Genomic DNA, 21,662 nt, shown 5'->3' with positions numbered 1-21,662 from the left:
GGATGGGGCACCAGGGCTGGCACCCACCAGGCAACCAAACCCCGGGCATCCATACTCGATCCCAGCTGCCAGGCAGCTGCCAGAGCACCGCGGCACCAGCCGGGCTTTGGCAGGGGGGAGTCACAGCACCCGAAAACCCACCCGCTGCTCCCCACAGGGTTATTTCCCAGGCCTGGAGGGGGGACGCGTGTGGCAGGCAGGGATGCTCCCCGCTGCCTGGCATGACTACTGCCTGCTTAATTGCGCTGAAAGCACAACAGATGGCAGAACGGCTTCAAGATGTTCTTTTGCAACATTTTGGTGCTGCCGGGCTCTTTTGCTCGCTCTCCTCTAAAACAACTCCAAGGAGGGAGGTTGGGAAGAGCCCTGTGTGCATGGAGGGGCCACGGTGACCCCAGCCGTGGTGGCCAAGCACGGGGACACATGCAGCTAAGGAATTAAAGGGAATTAAAACATTTGCTGGCCTCACACTGCATTGCTTTCTTCCCACTGTAATCCCTGACTGCGCTGCCTTTCCTGCCTGCACCTCCATCACCTGCCCGCTGGTCCTGGGGGACAAAAGCCCCTTTGCCAGCGTTGCCCACTGTGGGGACACGTGCCCGTGGCAGCTGGTGGCAGCAGCCGGGTGCTGGGGGTGTCACCTCCATCCCAGCGAGGGATTTTGTGCTGTGGGGGGCTGTTAAGAGACCTCGTGGCTTCTTAAGATGGGTCAGGGTCCTGCCTGATGCACTGGTACCAGTTCCCAGCACCCAGCACCAGTATCCGGCAGCCAGCCCTGGCACCCAGCACTCAGCCTGGCTGTGCTGGACCAGTACCCAGCACGAGCACCCAGCATGGCTGTGATGGACTGACACCCAGCACCCAGCATGGCTCTGTTTCACTCACACCAGTTACCAATAGCCAGCACGGCTGTGATGCACTGGCACCAGTTACCAGCACCCATCACCAGCAGCCAGCCCTGGCACCCGGCACCCAGCCCAGCTGTGCGTCTCCTCCCACCCCCCCGCGGCAGGGGAGAGGTGTATTAACACGCGGCTTTGATGAATTATTTATAAGGCAGGTGACCTCATTCATTCAGATTGATTTTCCTCCGTGTCACTCCAATTCCATCATGCTCCTGGAACCGGCGGGCAGGCGGCACGTCAGGTACCGCACCGCGGGGACGGACGGGGACTGCTCTGCTGCTGGCACCAGCCAAAGGCCCTTTGCCAGCTAAAGAATCATTATTATTATTATTGTTATTGTTATTATTACCATTAGTATTACTACTAGTATTATTATCAGCATCATTATTAAAATAAAGAATATATAATAAATATCATAGAATCATAGAATCACAGACTGGTTTGGGTGGGAAGGGACCTTAAAGCCCACCCAGTCCCACCCCCTGCCCTGGGCAGGGACACCTCCCACCAGACCAGCTTGCTCCAAGCCCCCTCCAACCTGGCCTTGAACCCCTCCAGGGATGGGGCAGCCACAGCTTCTCTGGGCAACCTGGGCCAGGCTCTCACCACCCTCACAGCAAAGAAGTTCTTCCCCAGATCTCACCTAAACCTCCCCTCTGTCAGTGTCAAACCCTTCCCCCTCCTCCTATGGCTCCCCTCCCTCATCAAGAGTTCCCCCCCAGTACATTCTATTAGTACAAAATAATAATAATATAAGTACATCGTAACAATAATATAAATACAGATAATACACATAAAAATACATTCTTATTAATATTATTAATAAGAATATTAATATTGAAACCGTTACCTCCCTCCTGCCCCCAGGCTGTGCCCACCCTGCCTTGCCCGGTGCAGACAGACTCGTGGGTGCCCAGGCTGGTGCTGGCACAGATGCCAGCAAGGGGGTGAACTGAGGCCACCAAGGGCTGTGCTGTCACCCCCGTGGGGTGTGCCAGGCGGGAGGGTGGGAGATGGCAGCCTGGCTGCTCTCCATAACCCATTGCCTTAAGGACATGGGCTACAAGGGCACCGTCAGGTTAAAACTGGAGATAAATTTATGTTTCCAAAGAGATTTTTTTCTCTGTGTTCAACCAGATGCTTGAGTTTATTAAAAAAATTATATACTTAAAAAAAATTTGATATATATGTATATCTATATGCATGTGTGTATGCGTGTGTGTATGTGTGTATATGTATATATTTGGTCCCCCCAGTGCTGGGGCTGCTCCAGCACCCGCAGGGAGAAGGTGGAGGTTGGGGGCCACATCCTGCCAGCCCAGCCGGGGATTTCCCGGTGTGGGGCACCTGCATTTAGGGGGTGCTGGGCCCAGGACTGCAGGATATGGCCACAGTGGGCTGGAGCAGCTCCTGCAGACCCTTCCTGGCTGCTTGATGCCTGTCTGAGTGCTCCGTGCCTCAGTTTCCCTCCTGGGTCAGCAGGAGGAGCATCCACTGGGCAAGCAGGAGGGGAGGCTGTGCCTTGCGGGAGGAAGGCTGGAGGAGGGCTGGCTGCAGCCGGGAGATCTGTCAGTGGGGAAAGGCTGAGCTCGGGGATGTGACAGACAGCTGCACGCTGTGGGAGGTGACAAATGGGGGCTGGTGGCCCTGTGGCGTGGCGCTCCCATGGGAGAGCATCATCCCTGTGGCTCCACTGCCCTCCCGCTGCTCCCATCATTCCCCAGCCAAGCATCCTTCCAGCCAAGCATCCCTCCAGCTGAGCATCCCCTGGCCAAGCATCCCTCCAGCTGAACATCCCTATAGCTGAGCATCCCTCTGCCTGAGCATCACTCCGGCTGAGCATCCCCCCATCCAAGCATCCCCCTGGCCAAACAACCCTCCAGTAGGGCATTCTTCTGGCCGAGCATCCCTATGCCCGAGCATCCCCTTGACTGAACATCCCTCCAGTAGAGCATCCCTCCGGCCGAACATCCTTCCAGTAGAGCATCCCCCTGGCCGAGCATCCCTCCAGCCAAGCAGCCAGCCCTGGCTGATGGCCAATTCCCTTAACGAACCTGCCGATACCCCAAATTCCCCCCCGCGCCAGCGATGTCTAATGAAGCTGGGCCCGCAGCGGATCAGCGGGGCGGCTGCCCATCGCTATTGTCGCCTGACAATGAGAAGCGCCCGGCCCAGCTCCCCGAGAGCGCTATTAGCCCAAATATTTGCTTCCCGTCTCCAGGGTGACGGGGTTGCCAGCGCTCACCCACATCCCTCCTTTGATCATTTTCCTCTTGATCTTCAGCGCGCCAGTTCCCCGCGCTCCTCTCCATCTCCCTCGCCTCGCGGGGATGCGGGAGCTGGTGGCAGCCGCAGAATGCGGGCGCGGGGATGCTGCGGTGGGGATGAAGGCAGGGCTGGGGGGGATGGAGATGAGGGATGGGAGATGAAGGCAGGGCTGGGGAGGATGGAGATCAAGGCTGGGGGATGAAGGCAGGGCTGGGGGTGATGGAGATGGGGGGTGGGAGATGAAGGCAGGGCTGGGGAGGATGGAGATCAAGGCTGGGGGATGAAGGCAGGGCTGGGAAGGATGGAGATCCTCCCTGGGTAGTGCCAATGGGGAGCACAGGGAATACGGCACCATGGGCAAGCAGCTTCTCTTTGCTGTACCTCCCATTTTTCCTCTTTTGGCCCATTTGCACCCTGTCTCACCTACGGAGGCTGCAAAACAGTTGATGAGGCTGTGACCCTGCCCCGTCATGGCCAGATCAGCCGTTTGCAGATTTAAGCACCTGACGCCAACCCCATGACCACAACCAGCATCTCCCCATAGCCACAACCATCTCCCCATGGCCACAATCACCATCTCCCCATGGCCGCAACCATCTCCCCATGGCCGCAACCATCTCCCCATGGCCACAACCATCTCCCCATGGCCACAACCATCTCCCCATGGCCGCAACCATCTCCCCATGGCCACAACCATCTCCCCATGTACAGACAGAGCAGTTCAATGACCGTGGATGGAAGGACAGACACTTGTCGGTGGGACCACACTCCCTCCACTGTACTGGGACAGCCATACCCAGTTCAGCATCGCAGCAGAAGCTCTGGGAAGGATTGATCCAGCTTCTCCCACTCCCCCCCCTCCTCCTACACACCCTCCTGGAACAGGTTTTTCCCAGCCCAGGGAGCAAAGCGGAGCCACCGGCAGCCCAGGCTTGGTTCCAATCTGTCCCAAAACTCACCCAGGTCCAGCACGGGCTCTTGGCGGAGGGGATGAAGCTGGGAAATTTGGCTTTCCCTCACCCAGCGCCTTCCCAAGAAAAAGGGGAATTTCAGTGCCAGACAGGATCAGCTCCAAAATCTCCGGGGATTTGGCAGTGTCAGGGGAGGGACTGACAGCGCCGAGTGATTTCTAAGCAGCATTTTCAAAAAACAAAGCGAAGTCTTTGCCAGAAAATGTTATTTCAATCACTTCGGCAACCGCAAGTCATTTCAAAGCGGTGGTTTGTGTTTGGAAGTGGACCCAAATATAAAGGAGATGGAGAAAGAAAAAAGCCTGGCTCAGCTTTCCCTTGCTTCCCAGCCCCTCGTGCGGGATGCGGCTCGGGTGGGATGGGGAGAGCCATTGGGGTCCCACAAGGGGCTGGGACCGGTGCTGGGAGGGGGGAGTGAAGCCTCCTGGAAATCCCCCAGGAGCTGGGATGGAACAGTGGTGAGGGGCATTGGGGTTTAGGTGCCATCAGAACACATCCAGACCCGCATGTTTTCCCCCCACTGTGGGACCACGGTGGGTGCTGTGGGGGTGTTACCATCCCTGGTGACAAGCCGGCCCCTGTGTCCCCATCCCTGGGGCAGGTGGTCTGAGGAGCCATGGCTCCATGGGCTTCCCCTTGCAGACCTAAACCCAAACCCCTTCGCTTTGCAACACCCTGGCCTTGCACCCCAAATTCCCCTGGGGAAAAGGGCAGGATCCAGCCTCCCTTCCTGAGAAAGTTCAGCAGTGGCCCATCTGTGGGCTCTGGAGACGGGCTGTGAAGGGTTTGCCCGGAGCATTCCCTGCCCAGGAGCAGCACGGGCCAGGAGGGACCAGGAGGGGTGCTGTCATGGACCAGGAGGGACCAACAGGGATGTCATCATGGGACCAGGAGGGACGTGCTGCAGGACCAGGAGGGAAGTTGTTGCGTGGGGCCAGGAGGGACCAGAGGGAACTAGAAGGGAACATCGTTGGCAGGCCAGGAGGACAATGGGGGCATCATTGCTCAGAGCCAGGAAAGCCGTTGCTGCATGGGACCAGGAGGGACATGGCTAGAGAGCCAGGAGAGATGTCACCACAGGGCCAGGAGGGACGTGGTTGCAAGGTCAGGAGGGATGTTGCTCCATGGAGCAGGAGGAACCAGGAGGGACCATCATCAGAGTGATGGAAGGACCAGGAGGCATCATTGCTTGGGGCCAGGAGGGACATTGCTGGAGAACCAAGACAGACATCACCACAGGACCAAGAAAGACCAGGAGAACCTGAAGGGACCATTAGGGACAATGCCTCAGGACCAGGAGAGATGCTGCCACACGGGACCAGGAGAGACATCATTAGAGGACCAGAAAACACCAGGGGGACCATTATCACAGAGCTGGGTGGAACCAGGAGGGACGTTGTCACCAGGTGGGAGCTCCTGAAGACACCACAGCCACGGGGAAGCACCAGTGTGGGTGGTGGGAACGGCTGTGGCCGGGCGGCCGGGAGAGACGTGCTCGCCCGCACTTTGCTGCATGACGGTGATTAAGTTGCTTCCCTTCGTTATGGTCCCTCGGGGAGGTGTTAAACAGCTGCTAATAAAGACGGATGTTTCAGAAGTGACGTCTCCAGAGCCTTTACATCCATTGAATTTCGGGAAAAGCCACCGAGGTGCTCGGAACCACCGGCCGAAGCAGCAACATCCCTGTGCCGGCAGCACCGCCGCAAACACCCCGTGCCGATGGTGCTGCCTTTGGGGCGAGGGCTCCATTCCTGGGGCTGGGGGGGTGGGGATGCTGGGGAAGGGTTTTGGGGGCTCAGAGGGTGCCAAGGGCTGGTCATGAGCCTGGAGATGCCCTGGGGAGGGGAAGGGCAACCCGAAAGGCTGTGGGGGGGGGGGGGGGGGCGGGGGCGGGGGGGCAACGGGAAGGGAAGGAAAAACCCGGCAGCGACTGCCCATTAAAATTCATGAAACCTGTTAAAAAGCAGAAAGCAGCGCGAGCTCCTGGCTGCTGATGACAAAGCCGGCGAAGGGGGTGTTGGTGACAGCTCCGTACATCTGCAAACTTGAGGGTTAAATCCTCATTCTCAAGCCTGGCTCCATCTGGGGGGGGGGGGGGGGGGGGGCACAGTAATGAAGGGGGCTTCGTTAGTGCCCACCCGCTGCAGGGCAGAGGTGATAGATGGAGGTGCCAAACCTCCAGCTCCTGGCACATCCCTGGTCCAAAGCCACCCCTTGCCCTCACAGGGGACCCCCGAACCCCCTCTGCTCCCTGGTCGGCGATTTACATCTTAGAGCTTATTTATTTTCCCTTTTCCCATATATTTTTAGCGCCCCCCCCCACGCACACAACCCCCCTCCCAGCTGCCTGCAAACGGGTTTAACAAGCCACAGCGCATTTCCCTCACCGTAATTAGCAACGTTTCTGCAGGCAAATGGCAGTCGGGAGTGGAAGTGGCATTTCCTTAATTAAAACAATTAATTAGGGTGGGGTGAGAGGGAAGATAAAACATCTTCCCTGTAGAAATGGCTCTCGGAGCAGCCAGTCCCCCATGGTGGTTCCAGGGCTGTGGCTTCCCCGGGGTGACAATGTCACACGTGTCCCCATCCTAGGGTGCTGCCCCGACTGCTGAGCACCCCAGGGTGCCCCTCGGACCCCAATCACAGCTCTTTGGTCTGCTAGAACCAGTTGTTTGTCCCAAAATGTCACCGTCCCCACACTGGCCGGGCCCCAGCCGGAGCATCCCGGCGATGCCGGCAGCGTGCCGGCCCCGGTTCCTCGCCCGGGTATAAATATCCGTGTGTTACTTAGCGACTAATTGCACGGAGCGCAACAGCGGGGGGTGCCAGCCCCTAATGAGGATCTGGAATCACAAGCTGCTAATTACCCCTGTGCTGAACTGCTGCTTCGTTGCTGCTGGGGTCTGGCTGTCCCGCCCGGCCATACGGATCCCACCCGCATCCCTACGGCATCCCCCGGCACTGCTGGCCTGAGACCCCTGTGCCAAGGGTTTATGGGGTGGATGACGGCCAGATCCAAGGGTCTTCCCATATGGATGCCCTCTCCAAGGGCAGGCGCCTTCCGGCACCTGCATCCCGGGATGCTCCTGGTCCACCAGGGACCTGGTCACATCCCACAGCCACAGCTGGGATGGTGTTTAAGGACCAAAGGGCGCCCGTCTGGCAGCTCCCGGGGACGGGCTCCATCCCTGCATGGCCTTGGCCTTGGTGAGAGCAGCGAAGGTGGCTCCATGGCCAGGGAGGTGTGGGGCGAGGTGCTGGTGCTTGTCCATGTGTCCCACTGCGGGACCCACAGCCGGGGAGGTGTGGGGCGAGGTGCTGGTGCTTGTCCGTGTGTCCGGCTGTGGGACCCATGGACAGGGAGGCTGTGGTGCTCTCACTGCTGCTCATCGTGGGGTGCTGGGGAGCCCGTGGGGTGTGGGTGCGGGGAGGGGGTGGATGCAGGGGGGCACGCAGGGACATGAGAGTGCACGGGGACGTGCAGGGGTGGGTGCATGGATGAGTGTATGCAGAGGCGGGTGTGTGGATGCACGAGTGTGTGCAGGGGTGTTGGTGTGCACGTGGGTGTGCTCACACGCAAACACGGTGCGGGGGTGTTTTAAATCAAGGCCCTTCCACACGTGGAGGAGCAGCCCCAGCCAGGCCAAGGGACATCCCCCCACTCCCAGCATCACCGACCCTTCCCCGGCGGCGCTTGACCTTCTTGCTGGTCTCATCCACCCCCTGGTTTGAACCGGGGGCTTTTACTCAATCCCAGAAGCTCCGACACTCATTGATTCCCACTGTCTCCCCGTAGGATGAGGTTCCGGCGCTCCCCGGCACAGGCAGCCCTGCTCGCGGTGCCGGATTAACCTCTGGCTGAACCTCCGTGACACCGCGGTCCCCGGTGCATTCCCAGCGCCTGGGCTGCCTTTCCCCGGAGCAAGATGCACAGAATTCAAGGTACCCAGCCCCACGCGCTCCCCAAACCCAGGAGCATCCCTCCCCAGGAGCATCCCTCCCCAGGAACATCCCTCCCCAGGAATATCCCTCCGAGCTCAGCATCTCCCGGGGAGGGGACTTTCCTTTCTAGGCTGTGGGCACGGCGTGGATGGTGGAAAGCCGGTCCCGGGTAAATATCTCCGGGCGGGTGCGTGCGGAGATGCTGCCTTCACAGGATTTACAGCTTCAAAGCCTCTGCCTCAAAGCCTGCAAATATCTTTTCATCATTTCATCCACGGTCTAATTACCCGGCTGGCCGCTGGCGCTGGCCGGCTCTCCCAGGTACAGCCTCCCCTTAATAGCTGGGATTTATTATTTAAATGTCGTTTTTCAGCTCCTGTTTCCCGTTCAGGCTCGGAGGGTGCCCGTGGGGTGCAGGGGATCTGCACCCCAAAACCTAAGCACCCTGAACCCGCTGTCACCCAGCGTTCATGCTCTGAGCCGTGCCGAGTTATTAATTAAAGGCAAGGTATCATTCCCTGCTTCATCTTGGGTGTAATTAGATCACGGAGATGCCGGGAAGCGGCACTGGCTAACGCTTGCCAGAGGGGAATGAAGGGAACCGGAGTGATCCCAGCCCAACCAGTGCATCCCAGCACTGCCCATCCCACCGCGGACGCTCCCCGGCCCCCTGAAAAATTTGGGGGGGGGGTCTCTGCTCTACCAAGGGACTGGCTCATGCTGAGGGGGCCGGCGAGCGGCAGTGCTGGCCGGCTTGCCTTGGCACAGAGCCTGCGTGCCGGTGATTTACAGCGGGTACCAGCCCTGCCGGCCCCGGGGCCACGTGCCGTGATGGATGCGGGGAGCAGCCCCGGCCACCGGTGCCCGTTAATTATTCGCTTTGGATTTACGAGAAATTGCAGCTCCCCTTAACGATGGCAGGCGGCTCGCCTCAGTTTAGCCGGAGACGATGGCAATACCGGGGTCGGTGCCGGTTGTGCCGCTTCCCCGGCTTTTCCGAGGGGCTGCCTTTCCCCGCAGCCGGCTCAGCCGAGAGGATAATTTATGGTTTCGTATCAGCGCCGCTGATCTTGGAGCCTTTCCAGCCTCCTCTTCCCTCTCCCCGCACCGCCGTTCCTCGAAAGCCAACTTCCCAGGACGGGATCCAGCTCCTTGCCGGGCCACCACCGTCTCCGGGAATGCCTGGCCGTGCTACCCCTTGAGGACCTGGATCCTGCTTGTGATGAACTCATGCATGTGCTGAGCTGTGAGAGGGCTCAGCAGGTCTCTGGCAATGACTAAGCTTGCTCCTGCTCCCGTTTAAGGATGCTCCGGTGCTCCAGCTGTGTGGGCAGTGCAGGAGAGCACCGTCCCCAGAACCTGGGAGCCCTGTCCCACCCTCTCGGACCCCACCAGGGACGTGCACCCACCCGGGAGCCCCCTGGGAGTGTGGGCCCCCCAGCACCCATTTACAAAGGGTGATTTTAAAGCACCAAATTGCCTTTTAGTGATTAAACGCTCTGTGGAAGTGGGGTGTGGGGTCTGGCAGGGGATCTGGCAGGGGAAGGTTAGGGACAGGTGGTGTCATCCTCACAGGCAGGGGAATGCCCTCAGTGTCACCAGGAGGCTCCAGCTTTGGGGAGGTTTCGGTAGATTTTGGTGTTTTCTCAGTGGCTGTCGGAGCTCTTTGCAGCTGGAGGAGAGGAGAGGCAGAGACGGGAGCAGGCAGCTAAAACAGGCAGAGCCCTGGAGACGCAACGCCGTGGTGGTGCCCAGAGGCCAGGGTGATGGGCACCAGGCGGGTGACGCTGCTGGAGAGCATGGTGGCTGCCACAGCATGGGCAGGGTTAAGGCGAGCGGCTGCGGGCAGAGCCCTGCCAGGAGAATTAGCCATGTCCCTCCAGTGCAGGCAATTCCCTGCCTTGTCCATCGATCCCTGCGAGGTGTTAAGAGAGGCTGGAGCATCGATCCGAGCAAAGCCCTGGGAGGCAGCGAGGCCGAGGGCTTCCCTGGGCAGGGGAATGCAGGATCCGACCTCAGGGGCTGGAAGCCAAAGCGGGGAGTGTTCCCAGCATGATGCACCCGCAGAGGTGCTGAGCCACCCCCGGCACACACACCCCCCTGGGGACAAAGCTTGCCAGGGTTGGGAACAGGCAACGGCGTGATGCTCGGCCATGGGAAATGCCGATGAAACCTTCCCGTGCCTGCCAGGCGCCCGCAGCGTGCCGGCTTGGCACTTCACCGCCGCAAACCGCTCGCTGGACCGCGTCCCAGGCGCTCACGGTGACAGACGGGGACGTTAAACAAGCCACGGGCTGATGCCCAAAGCAACCGGCCCCGCTGCTCCCGTGGCACCCAGTGTGGGTTAATCCCCTGCCCCGGGGATGCGGCGGGTACCGGAGCATCACCCCGTCTCCGGAGCATCATCCCATCTCATGGCGCTGGGTACCGCGTCACCGGCGTCTAAATAACACACTGATAAAAATAAAAAAAATAAAATAAAAAAAAAGGATTCCATTTTCCTGAAAGGAAAGGAAGGGCTAAAGACAAAAGAGGCCGTTTACCAACCAGCTGGCAGCCCAGGGAAAATTGCTATCAAGGTAAAAAAAATCACAGATTAAGGAAAGGAAAGGGCTGACCTTAACTCCAGTCCTTACACAGGGAGGAAGGGCGGGATTTTCACCATTTAATTGGGTGGTTTTAACCATTTCTGGGGGTTTGTTTGCTCCACTTCAAAGCTGAGCGCGCCTCATTTTTTACTAACTGGCTGTAATAATAGCATAAGTAAATAACATTTTTTTTTAAAAGCGGCTTCTTCGCCTCTGGTTGTCCTTGAATTTAGTGAATTTGGTTGCTGTTCAAGGAACAGAGCTCTGTGCGTGTCCCCAGCTCCTGGGGCTTTATCCTCTTGGAGAGGGGACATCACAGCTTGAGGACTGGGCTGAGAGCTGGAAAATAGCTGATGGAGGTGGGGGACCGGGTGGGGGGGACAACAAATAAGCGGCAGGATGGGTTCGGCAGCCTGCTCCAAGTTTGTGCCTTTTTTTTGGGCTGAAATTCTTGCAAGTTCTTTTCTCTTCTGGCCGTGGGAGGGGTTTCCCCACTCCCCCTGCCCCCCCCCGGTCTTGTCTTTGCAGCGGGTGTTGCCTGAGCTACCCCGGGGGGGGTAAAAAATGCTTTGGCTTTGGCTGTGCCGCCCGGCGAGCGCCGGTGTTAGCCACGCTTGAGGGGAAAATCACAATCACTGCCGGGGCCGGCTCTTCCCCGGCAAAAGCATCCGTATGAGGGGGCCGGTGGCATCCGCGCCGGCTACTTGCCATGGGGCCAGCCCGGTTGGGGGGTGCTGGTGCCACTGGTTGGGTTTGTGGGGGAGGGGGTCCCTTGGTCATGGTGCATTGGGCTGCTTGGGGAAACTGAGGCACAGGGTGGGAATAAGAGGTTTCCAAGGTGGGGAAAGGAACAATGGGATGCAGTGGTGTGGGAGGATGGATGGGGGGGGCTGTGCTCCCTCACCCCATCATCCCAGCAGGCAAATTTCCCCCTCCCCACCTCAAAAGCCTTCACTCTGCTCCTCTTCCTCAGCAGGATACGGAAACCTGAAGTATTTTGTCCTCGTGGGGAGAAAGGGGAAAGGCTGGGGAGGAGCGAGGGTGGAGGAAGAAGCGAGTGTGGCGAAGCCCCTCAGTGGGGGCCTGATGGCAGGAGATGGGCACCTCCTTGGGCCCCCCCCAGCATCATTTCATTGCCGGAGGGAGGGAGAAGAGAAACCCTCTGGGATAGAAAAAGGAGGCTGCGAAGTCACTGGCTCCGGATGGAAATGGAGCAGGAGAGAGCTGAAGGGGAGGTTAAAAATAGCCCCAGCTCAGTAGGAGTCTGGGGGGGGGACATGGGGACAGGCTGGGGTGTGGGGACGGCTGGGAGGGGTGCGGCCATGGGCTGGGGGAAAACATCTGGATTGGGAGAGACTGGGCTCCAGGGATCACATCTGGATGGGGAAGCCCTGAGTGACAGTGAGAACAGCTGGTTTAGGGGCATAGGGGGGCAACAGCTGGATGGCTGGCTCTGGGATGGCAGTGGGAACAGCTGGAATGGGGTCATGGGGGGGCACATCTGAAGGGGAGAGCCCTGGGATGGCAGTGGGAACAGCTGGAATGGGGTCATGGGGGGCACATCTGGAGGGGAGAGTCCTGGGTTTATGGGGAGAGCAGCCAGAGGGGCTGGGCAGGGCTGGCAATGGGAACAGCTGGATTTGGCCTTGGGGAACAGCTGGATGGGAGAGCCCAGTGATGGCCATGACCACGGCGGGGTGAGGTTGACAGGGACAACGGGTGGCCCTGACGGTCACCAAGCCAAACCGGATCCCCATGGGGCTCGGTTCATTCCCGGCCATCCCCAGAGCAGCCAGGGAATTTTTTTTTTTTCTCTTTCCGGATGAACTTGATGAAGTTACCACTCATCTCCCGGAGAAGGGAGATGGCAGCGGGGTGGCAGGAACGAGGTCATTAAAGCAGAAAGAAAAATACATTAGAAATGTTCAACTGCTCAGTCTAGCCTGAAATGTGCTTAAATCAGCCCCAAGTAAACAATGAGATGGGATTAATCGTGATTAGCTTTTCATTAGAAAGGTGGCATCACCCTCCCCTGCTCCCCAAGGGCTGCTCCCTGCCTTGTTGGGGACTTGGAGATCACCCGGCCGGATCCAGCCCTGGGCAAGCGGGTGGCAACGTCCTTCCCAAGCTCGGTAGCTGCGGGGAACCGCTTTATCTCCGCCGCGGCAGAGACGAGGGGTTGGCAGCAGCCGGAGCTTCAAAGGGAACCTGCAAATCCGGCGTATGCAAAACCCCAGCCGGCACCGCAGATAAACAGGAACGTGGCTTGTCGGCCTCTGCCAGCCCTGGGCTGATGCTCGGCTCTGGGGTGATGCTCAGCCTCAGGGTGAAGCCTGGCCTTGGAGAAGATGTTCAGCTTCAGGATGATGCTCGCCCTCAGGGCGATGCTTGCCCATGGGCTGATGCTCAGCCCCAGGGTGATGCTCGGCTCCAGGATGATGCTCAGCCCCAGGATGATGCTTGGCTCCAGGATGATGCTCAGCCCCAGGGTGATGCTCAGCCCCAGGGTGATGCTTGGCTCCAGGGTGATGCTCAGCCCCAGGATGATGCTCAGTCCCAGAGTGATGCTCGTCTCCAGGATGATGCTCAGCCCCAGGGTGATGTTCGGCCCCAGGATGATGCTCAGCTCCAGGGTGATGCTCAGCCCCAGGGTGATGCTCGGCCCCAGGATGATGCTTGGCTCCAGGGTGATGCTCAGCCCCGGGGTGATGCCTGACCATGGGGTGATGCTTAGACCTGGGGTGATGCCTGGCCTCAGGGCAATATTCAGCCTTGGGGTGATGCTCAGCCTCAGCACGCAGCCCCTGTTTTTGCGGTCCCCCATCTCCAGGCAGGACTTTTGGGGCTGGGGACACAAGCCAGCAGAGCTCTCAGGGACACATCGGGAAGGGGTGAGGACGCCGTGTCCTCCACAGGCCCGAGGCGCTGAGGGCTGGTGCTGGGCTCTCCAGGGAAATGCAACTGGTGGCCCCGTGGGGTGGGGACACTCCAGCGGCTGACATGTCCCTCCATCCCTCAGAGCCTGACTGACACGAGTTGCCAGGTCTCAGCTCGCCACCACCCGCATCCCAAACCACTTCCCTGGCAGGAGGGATGGAAAGAACCCCGAGCTGCCTCCAGAACGGGGCAAATTTAGTCATTTTTGGGGATGCCCCATGCGTAGGTGGTGACTCCCTCCCTCGCACCGGGGGGGGGGGCCGTGCCAAACAGCTCATCACCTTCTCCCTGACGGCATCAGCCTGGCCGACAGGTAGTGATTTGTAAATATTTAAAACCCAACTCAAATTGCCGGTTGTGGGCGAAGGGTTGCGGGGAGAAGGCAGAGCCCGGCCGGGCGCTGGGTGAGCCCCGTCTCCCGCACCCACCGGGCACCCACATCGCCAGGTGCACCCGTTACCGGCGGTGATTAATCCCTGGTGCATCACCAGCATCTGTGCAACCGTGGGGTCCTTCTCCCCCGCCCCCCCCGAGCACAACCCCCATCATTAGCACCCAGAAAATGTTGGGTTTCTGGCTGGGAAAACACAGCAGATATGTACATTAAACATCAAATTATAAAATTAACAGATTCAAACTAAGGATGATTTGCATGTGCAAATTAACTTAATTACCACTCTTCCTCCCCGAGCGCCACGGCGTGCCGGGAAAGGGCCGGGCACAGCCACGGCCGGTGGCAGGTGCTGGGGACACGATGGCATATTTTGGGGGGGCTGATTCCAGCTGGGGGTGTCCTGGGTGGGGAGGGGAGGGTGAGTGAGTGCTCCCCGGTGAGCGACTGCAGGGCCACATGTGTGCGCGCACACACACACGCGTGTGCGCACATGTGCACAGATCCCTGCACGCCCGTCCGGCGGCACAAAGGCGTCTCTGTGGTGCGGTGCCCGGCTCTGGGGCCAGGTGGGTGGCGTTGGCACAGCGCGGGGTGTCTGAAAGGCGGGCAGCGTGCCCACCGGGGCTGCCAGCGCCGCCTCGCCGCCGGCACCCAGCGCCGCAGGGCCCGCGGCAACCAGCCAGCGCCGGGCACCCACCCCAGCGGCCACGGCTGCAGCTGGAGGGGCTGGGGAGACACGCTCCCTGCGCTGCGGGACACGCACACGCATACACATGTATGTACACACACGCACATGCATGCACACACACGTACACACACGCGCATGTACATGGAAGCATGCATACGCGTGCAGATAGGCACACACATGCATGCACAAGCACAGGCACGCATACATGAACACACACACGAATATGCACACGTTTACACACATGTACAGACATTTACACATGCACACACAAGCGCAGGCATGCACATACACATCAACGCACACGCACACACGTGAACATGCACAGGGAGGCGTGCACACACCTATGGACACAGGCACACACACGCGTGCACACACATACGTATGGACGAGGATGCATGCACACACATGAACACGCATATGGACACGCACCTGCATGCATCTGCATGCAGATATGCACATACATGTGCACACAAGGCCACACAAGCACAAGCATGCAGACACATGAACATACATAAGTGAACATGCACACACATGTGCACACATGCTCACAGAAGCCCAGGCATGCACACACACACACACATACATGCACATGCACATACATGCACACACACACATTTACACACGCTTGCACACACAAACACGGGCGTGCACACACACGCACACACACCTGCACACAGCTCTCAGCCCTGCCCCTGTCACCTTGCCCCTCTCCCTGGGTCCCCCCCTGCCTCAGTTTCCCCACCTTCCCCAGCCCCGGTGCCCTCCGCCCTGGGCAGGGATGAGGTGGAATTAGGGGAACAGTTTGTTGGGAATTCTCTCCCCCTTCTCTCTGTCTCTCTCCTATTTCCATTCCGGCTTTTATTTATTTTCCTGGTCTCCATCATGACACCCCCATGCCCGGAGCATCCCCAGGCCAGTACCCAGCCCCACGGGCACCCCCCCAAGGTGGGGGGCTGGGCTCCGCCTGGGAAGATGCTCTACAATTCCCAGTTCATCCCATTAAGAGGGCTGCTGGGTCAGGCAGAGCCTTCCCGCAGGTGCAGGCAGGCAGTGAGCAGCAGCTAATTAGGACAGAGGCAATTAGCTGGGGTTAAGGGAGCGCGGGGGAGTTTTCATGGCAGGACCAGAGGTGGGTACCCTGCGTGCCCCCCCTGCCCCGGGGGAGGGCTGTGGGTGGGGGACGCGCCTGGGACTGGGTATGGGGGATGTCCCCACAGAGAAGATGCTGGTTCCCACTCACAGAGGGAGCACACTGGGAGGAGATGGCCCCCCAAACCTTGGTACCTGACCCCCCCTGAGCTGCCATTCCATGACTCCCCCCCCCCCCCCGGGGCTGGTGGGGCAACCAGTCTCCCTGAGGACCTGCTGGGGACCCTTTGGGGACCAGCCCTGCATCCTCCTGCCCGAAAGGCCCCCTCCCCGCTGGGAGGAAGGAGGGCAAGGGGTACACTGCCATGCAGGTGGGGGGGTCCCTGTCCTGGGGAGGGGACCCCATTGGGGTCCTGATGCCGGGGGGGGGTCAACCAGTAAGGATGGGGGCTGCTGAGAAGGCACTGCTCCCCAAAACCCCTGTCTGGGCCCCAGCAGGGCTCAGGGGGCTGAAAGGGGGGGGACACGGGCAGGGAGGGTTGGCATGAGATGCCGTGCCGTGCGGGATGCGGCAGGCATGCTGGGACAGGCCTGGGGGCCGTGGCCCCACCCAGCGCTGCCCCGCGTGCTCGGCGTGCACGAGGCCATCGGGGCACACGCACACGGTGGGGGGGGGGGGGGGGGAGGCCGACCTCCCTCCCGGACCCCCCCCACCTCCACCCCGCAGCAGAGAACGGCACCGCTCATCACACCTGTGGCCGCAGGATTTATGGCGAGGCAATTAGCTCCTGCGCTACTCGCTCCGTTTCCGAAAGGTCAAATCAACCCCACGGCTCGGGAATAAATCCCGCTACGGAGGCTGCGGATGAGAATAGCCCTCCCCGGGCTGCGGTTTTCCAGATTGCCGGCCAAAATCCCTCCCCGGGAGGATTCCTGAGACCACGGCGGCCGTGGGATGTCGGGGTGCCACGGGATATTAGGGTGCCACAGGATATTAGGGTGCCACGGGATGTCAGGGTGCCATGGGATGTCGGTGACGTTCAGCAAAAAGCATCTCGGCAATGCTCGGAGGAGGCACGGGAACCGGGGAGGAACTAATTGAGAGGAGTGTTAATTGAGCTTAATTAGCCCGAGTTCGGCCAGCGCGGGGTTGTGTGAATAGGTCAAAGGGTTCGGTGGTGTCCCCTCGGTGTCCCCCTGGGGACGGTGACTCAGGCGCTGAGTCACGGCTGCGGTTTCCTTCCCCTGGAGACCCCCCTTTCCAGTGTGTCCCCTCCCCGGGGGTGGCTGTCCCCTTCTCCGCCCTGGGGACCTTGAGGGACCGGAGGAATGGCAGGAAGAGGTGAATCACTGGCAGCGTGAGAAACCTCCCGCTTCCCAGGGCGGGCTGAGCACTGGGCAGAACTCAGTGCACCGATGACACCGGAAGCTCTACGGGATCCGTGCTTTGCTTCCCCGGAAACCCGACGGGCTGCGGAGCCGTGACACCGATGCCGGAGCCTGGTGGCATCGCCCGCGGTGCACCCCAGCACCTTGGGGGCTGAGCTGAGATTTCCCATCCTGGGGGGGGGAAAGGGAGGGATGGTTTATTTCTGACTGCCGGGATTTGGGTTTTTTCAGGGAAAGTTCAGCTAAAACAGGCTGGGGAAGCAGATGGCGGGGGGGGGGGGGGGACGGGGAAGGACATGATGGTGGTGAAGCATGGAAGCAGGGAAAGCAAAGCACCCCCACCCCATGTGTCAACCCCAGCCCCTAGATGTGCCCCCCCCGGACACCCCCCGGCATCCCCTGCACCCCGGGGTGGGAGGTTGGGCCTCCGCTGTGGGGCACAGAGCAGCTCTGAGCCCTCAGTGTGAGGGGAAACTGAGGCAGGGGGGGAGGGATGTGCTCGGCAGCAATGGGGGGGGGGGAACCCGTTGCTGGGGGGGGAACCCGTTGCTGGGGGGGTGCGAGGCTGAGGCAGGGCGGAGGGGATGGCGTCCCACTGCCTCTCCGTACCAGGGATGGGGGGAAAACTGTGGCGGGGGGGTCGGTCCCAAGCCCCCTCGTGCCAGGGACGGGGGGAAACTGAGGCAGGGGACCGGGGGGTTGGGTCCCAGCCCCTCTCCGTGCCAGCGATGGCAGAGGGGGGGATGCCTTTTTGCCGGGGGGGTCCGAGGCAGGCGGGGACGGCTCCCCCCGCCTCTCCCCTCCTCTCCGCGCCGGGGGCGGGGGGGGGCCCCGAGGCCGGGCCGGGCCGCCTCCCCGGGGCGGGGGCAGGGCGGCGGAGAAGGAGGGGGGGGGCGCAGCCGCTCCGGGAGCGGCGGCGGCGGCTCCTCCAGCGCCGCTGTTGCCGGAGCGGCCCCGGTAGAGCCGCATCCACCGGGCGGGCCCGGCTCCGGCTCCGGCCGCGGCCCCCCCCGCGCCGCCCGCGGCCCCGCCCCGCCCGGGCTCCGGTGTCCCGGCGCCTCCCGCCGCGGCGGCGGAGCGGAGCGGGGCCGGGCCGAGCCGCGCTGCCGGCGGCCGCAGGTGCGCGCTGCACCGGGACCCCCCTCCTCCCTACACCCACCGGACCCCCCCCACCCCGGGACGGCGGAGGTAAGAGCGCGGCCGGTGCCCCCCCCTTTTTCGCACACCCCCCCCCCACCTCCGGAGATGCGGTCCGGTCCACCGGGTTTATCCCCCCCCACCCCATCGGTTGTCCCCTCCCGAGGGGTCTGCAGGGGGGGGGATGGGAGGGAACGGGGGGTGCCCCCCCCCCCCCCCCAGCCCTCCCCCCTCCCGCCGGCGGCGGCTGCTGCTGCTGCATTGGGAAGCGGCGCTTTTGTTAGCGGCTCCGGGCGGAGCGGGCGGAACCTTGAAGGGTCACGGGTTGGAGGGGCCCCCCCCGGGCCCCTCCGCACCCCCTGGCACCCTCGGCACCCCCAACCCGCACCCCTCGCCCCCCCCCCTCCCTTTACCCTGAGGCCCCCCCGCACCGCGCCCCCCCCTTCCCCCACCCCAGCACCTCCATCCTGCATCCCCATCCACACCCCAGCACTCCTGGGGGGGCCCCCCGGCACCCCATCCTCCCCCCGCCAGACCCCTCCAGTACCCCGGGCACCCTTCTGCACCTCCAGCCCGCACCCCCAGCCCACCCTGGCACCCCGGCGAGCCTCCCCGCACCCTGATCCTGCACCCCCAGCCCACCCCTGGCACCCCGGAGACCCTCCCCGCACCCTGATCCTGTAGCCCTGTGCCCCCCCCCAGCACCCTGGTCTCCCCCCCAGCACCCCGTTCCCCCCGCGGCATCCCAATCCCACACCCCCGTCTCCCCGCAGCACCCGATCCTGCACCCCTGTCGTCAACGCAGAACCCCGATCTTCCCCCCCCCCCCGCACCCTTGAGCTCCCCCCCAGCACCTCAATCCCACACCCGCTCCCCCCCCCCACCTCATTCCCTCCACCCAGCACCCAATCCCACCCCCCCATCCCCTCCCACGCCCCCATCCCACCCATCAGCACCCCGGACCGGCACCCCGACACCCCCCCCCCCACCGCAGCCCCGGGACATGGGGATGGGCACGAGGTGCGGAGGGGTCGGGAGGGCCCCCCCCCCCGAGCTGGGAGGATGGAGATGGGGGGGGGGACGACGTCTCTGCTTCATCAGGCTCCGTTTTGCCTCCGCCGCCACTTTGGGAAGCAGCCAGGGCTTTTTTTTTTGGGGGGGGTGGCAGAAAGAGAGGGAGGGCTGGTTTGTGCCCCCCCCCCCATATGCAGCCTCAACTGGGCTGGGGGGGGGGGGGGGGGGGGGGGGGGGCAGAGGGACCGAACTGGAGCGGGCTGGCCAATGCAGCCCCTGAAAGGGCGGAGGGGAGCAGCAAGGGCTCAGCGCTGAGGGGGCTGGCAATAGGGCCCCCCCAAAAAATAACCCCACAGAACCCTCACATATTGGGGGGGTGCCTGGCTCCGTCTCACTGTAGCTGTAACTTGGTGGGGACAAGAGATGGGGGGGCAGACCTGGTAGAAGTGGGACACCCCCCCCGGTGCATGGGGGGGAGCTGGCAACCCCTGGCATCAGGGCAGGGCTGTGGAACCTCGTGCAGGCAGTGGCTGGGGGGGGCCCATCCCCCCTTTTGGGGCTCAGCACCGTCGCGCCGTCTGCAAATTTGGACGGGGAGGGAAACCCTAAAATAACAAGGGGTGAGGGGGCTGAGCCCAACCCAAATCCTGCCCGGTCACCCTCACTCCGGGGTGCCCTGGGCACCCCCAACCCCAGCACCCCCTCCGGCCCCCCCAACCCGGCCTGACATCCCTCGCTCTCACATAACCCAGAGCAGTCGGGGTTCTGGCCCCCCCTGAGCCCCCACCTGCCCCGGCCAGCCCCCTTCCATGGGTGGGAGGGAGTGATGGGCTTTGGGGGGCTCCAGCACCCCCCAGGAGAGTGGGGGGGGGCGGCCGCGGGGCTGTGCCGTGGGCTTGGGGTGACCTTGGGTGAGCGCTGCCTCCTGCCGTGCCTCAATTTCCCCAGAGGCCCTGAGACACAGGAGGGTGCGGAGGGGAGGCCCCCCCACCCTGGTGTTGGGTGCTGCACCGAACTCCTCCACCCACCCCGGGGAGCAAGGGGGGGGGGGACTTGCCATGAGCGGCACCCCCCTCGAGGTCACCCACCTCTGCTTGTCCCCAGCACCTGGGGGAGGTGGGGTTGATAGTGGCATGTTGGGACCACTGTGTCCCCCCCCGGGGCCCTGGTCCAGTCTCTTTGGATCTCGGTTGGCCCCCGGGGGCGCTCCAGTGGGGCTGGATCCTGCTCCAAGGGGGGCATGGCTGAGCCCCCCCATCCCGTGCTGCTAAGACAGCCGTAGGGAAGGGGTACATTGGCTTGGGGGGGCCCCCTCTGTGTGTCGTGCCCCCCCCGCCTCGGCAATTTCAACCACGATTTAGGGCTGGAACTGGTGACACTAGAGGGCAGCTCCCGGCTCCGCACACAGCTTTGGGGCTGGGGTGCAGGATCAGTCCCTGGGTGCCAGGACCCCGGCCACACCGTGTGTGTGTGTGTGTCCCCCAGTCACCGAGCCATGGAGGGGTGTTTGCAGGTGCGTGTCCCCCCCTTGGGTGCTGGGGGCCGGATCCAGGCGGGTGCTGAGCACGAGCAGCGATGTCCCTTTTGCAGCGTCCCCGGGGTGACACGGGAATTGGGTCACCGCTGTCACCGGGGCACGTGGCTGCAGCGGGGAAGGGGGGGGATGTTTTGTGCATGGGAAGGTGGGGGGGGGGGGCTGGAGGTGGTTGGGATTTGGGCTGTGAGGATGCTGGGGGGCGGCTCAGCCCCCACCAGCAGTGCCGGTGCCGCCGGTGTTTCGGCTATGGGGGACACGGCTCCTTTCCCCCCCCTCGAGGAGCCGCTTCCCAAGATGTTTTCCTGCCGATCCCATAAACAAAGGCAAATCGCCAAATTCAACCTCCGACAGCGGCAAAGCCACCGGCAAAACTGGGCTGCGCTGCCTGGTGACCGCAGCGGGCTGGAGGTGGCCGTGCACGCGTGTTCACACATGTGCGTGCTTGTGCGTGTGCGTGCACGCGTGTGGGTGTGCCGCTTCCCGTGGTGGAGCTGCCCCCAGCTGCGGGGACCCCGGTGCTCTCCCAAAAACCAGGTGGTTTTCGGGTGCTTTGCAGCCCCCCAAGCCCTGCCAGGAGCCCGAAGTCACGGGGCAGGGTGGTGACGCACCAGCCTGGGTGTCACCGTCCCCCTCGCACGCCCCCTCGGCCCTCCGAGCTGGCATCCCTTGCTCTGCACGTGCCACGTGATGGTTTGGCTCCCAGTTAAACCAGTGGCTCCTGGGAGAGCTCTTCCCTCCCTACCAGCTCTGCCGGACCGGTGCCGGGGGGTGGGGGGGGGCCGAGTCGGGCCACGAGGCCCGTG

The sequence above is a fragment of the Numenius arquata genome, chromosome 25, assembly GCF_964106895.1.
Source record: "Numenius arquata chromosome 25, bNumArq3.hap1.1, whole genome shotgun sequence".
In the NCBI taxonomy this organism is placed as follows: domain Eukaryota; kingdom Metazoa; phylum Chordata; class Aves; order Charadriiformes; family Scolopacidae; genus Numenius; species Numenius arquata.
This window is presented reverse-complemented; position numbering follows the sequence as displayed.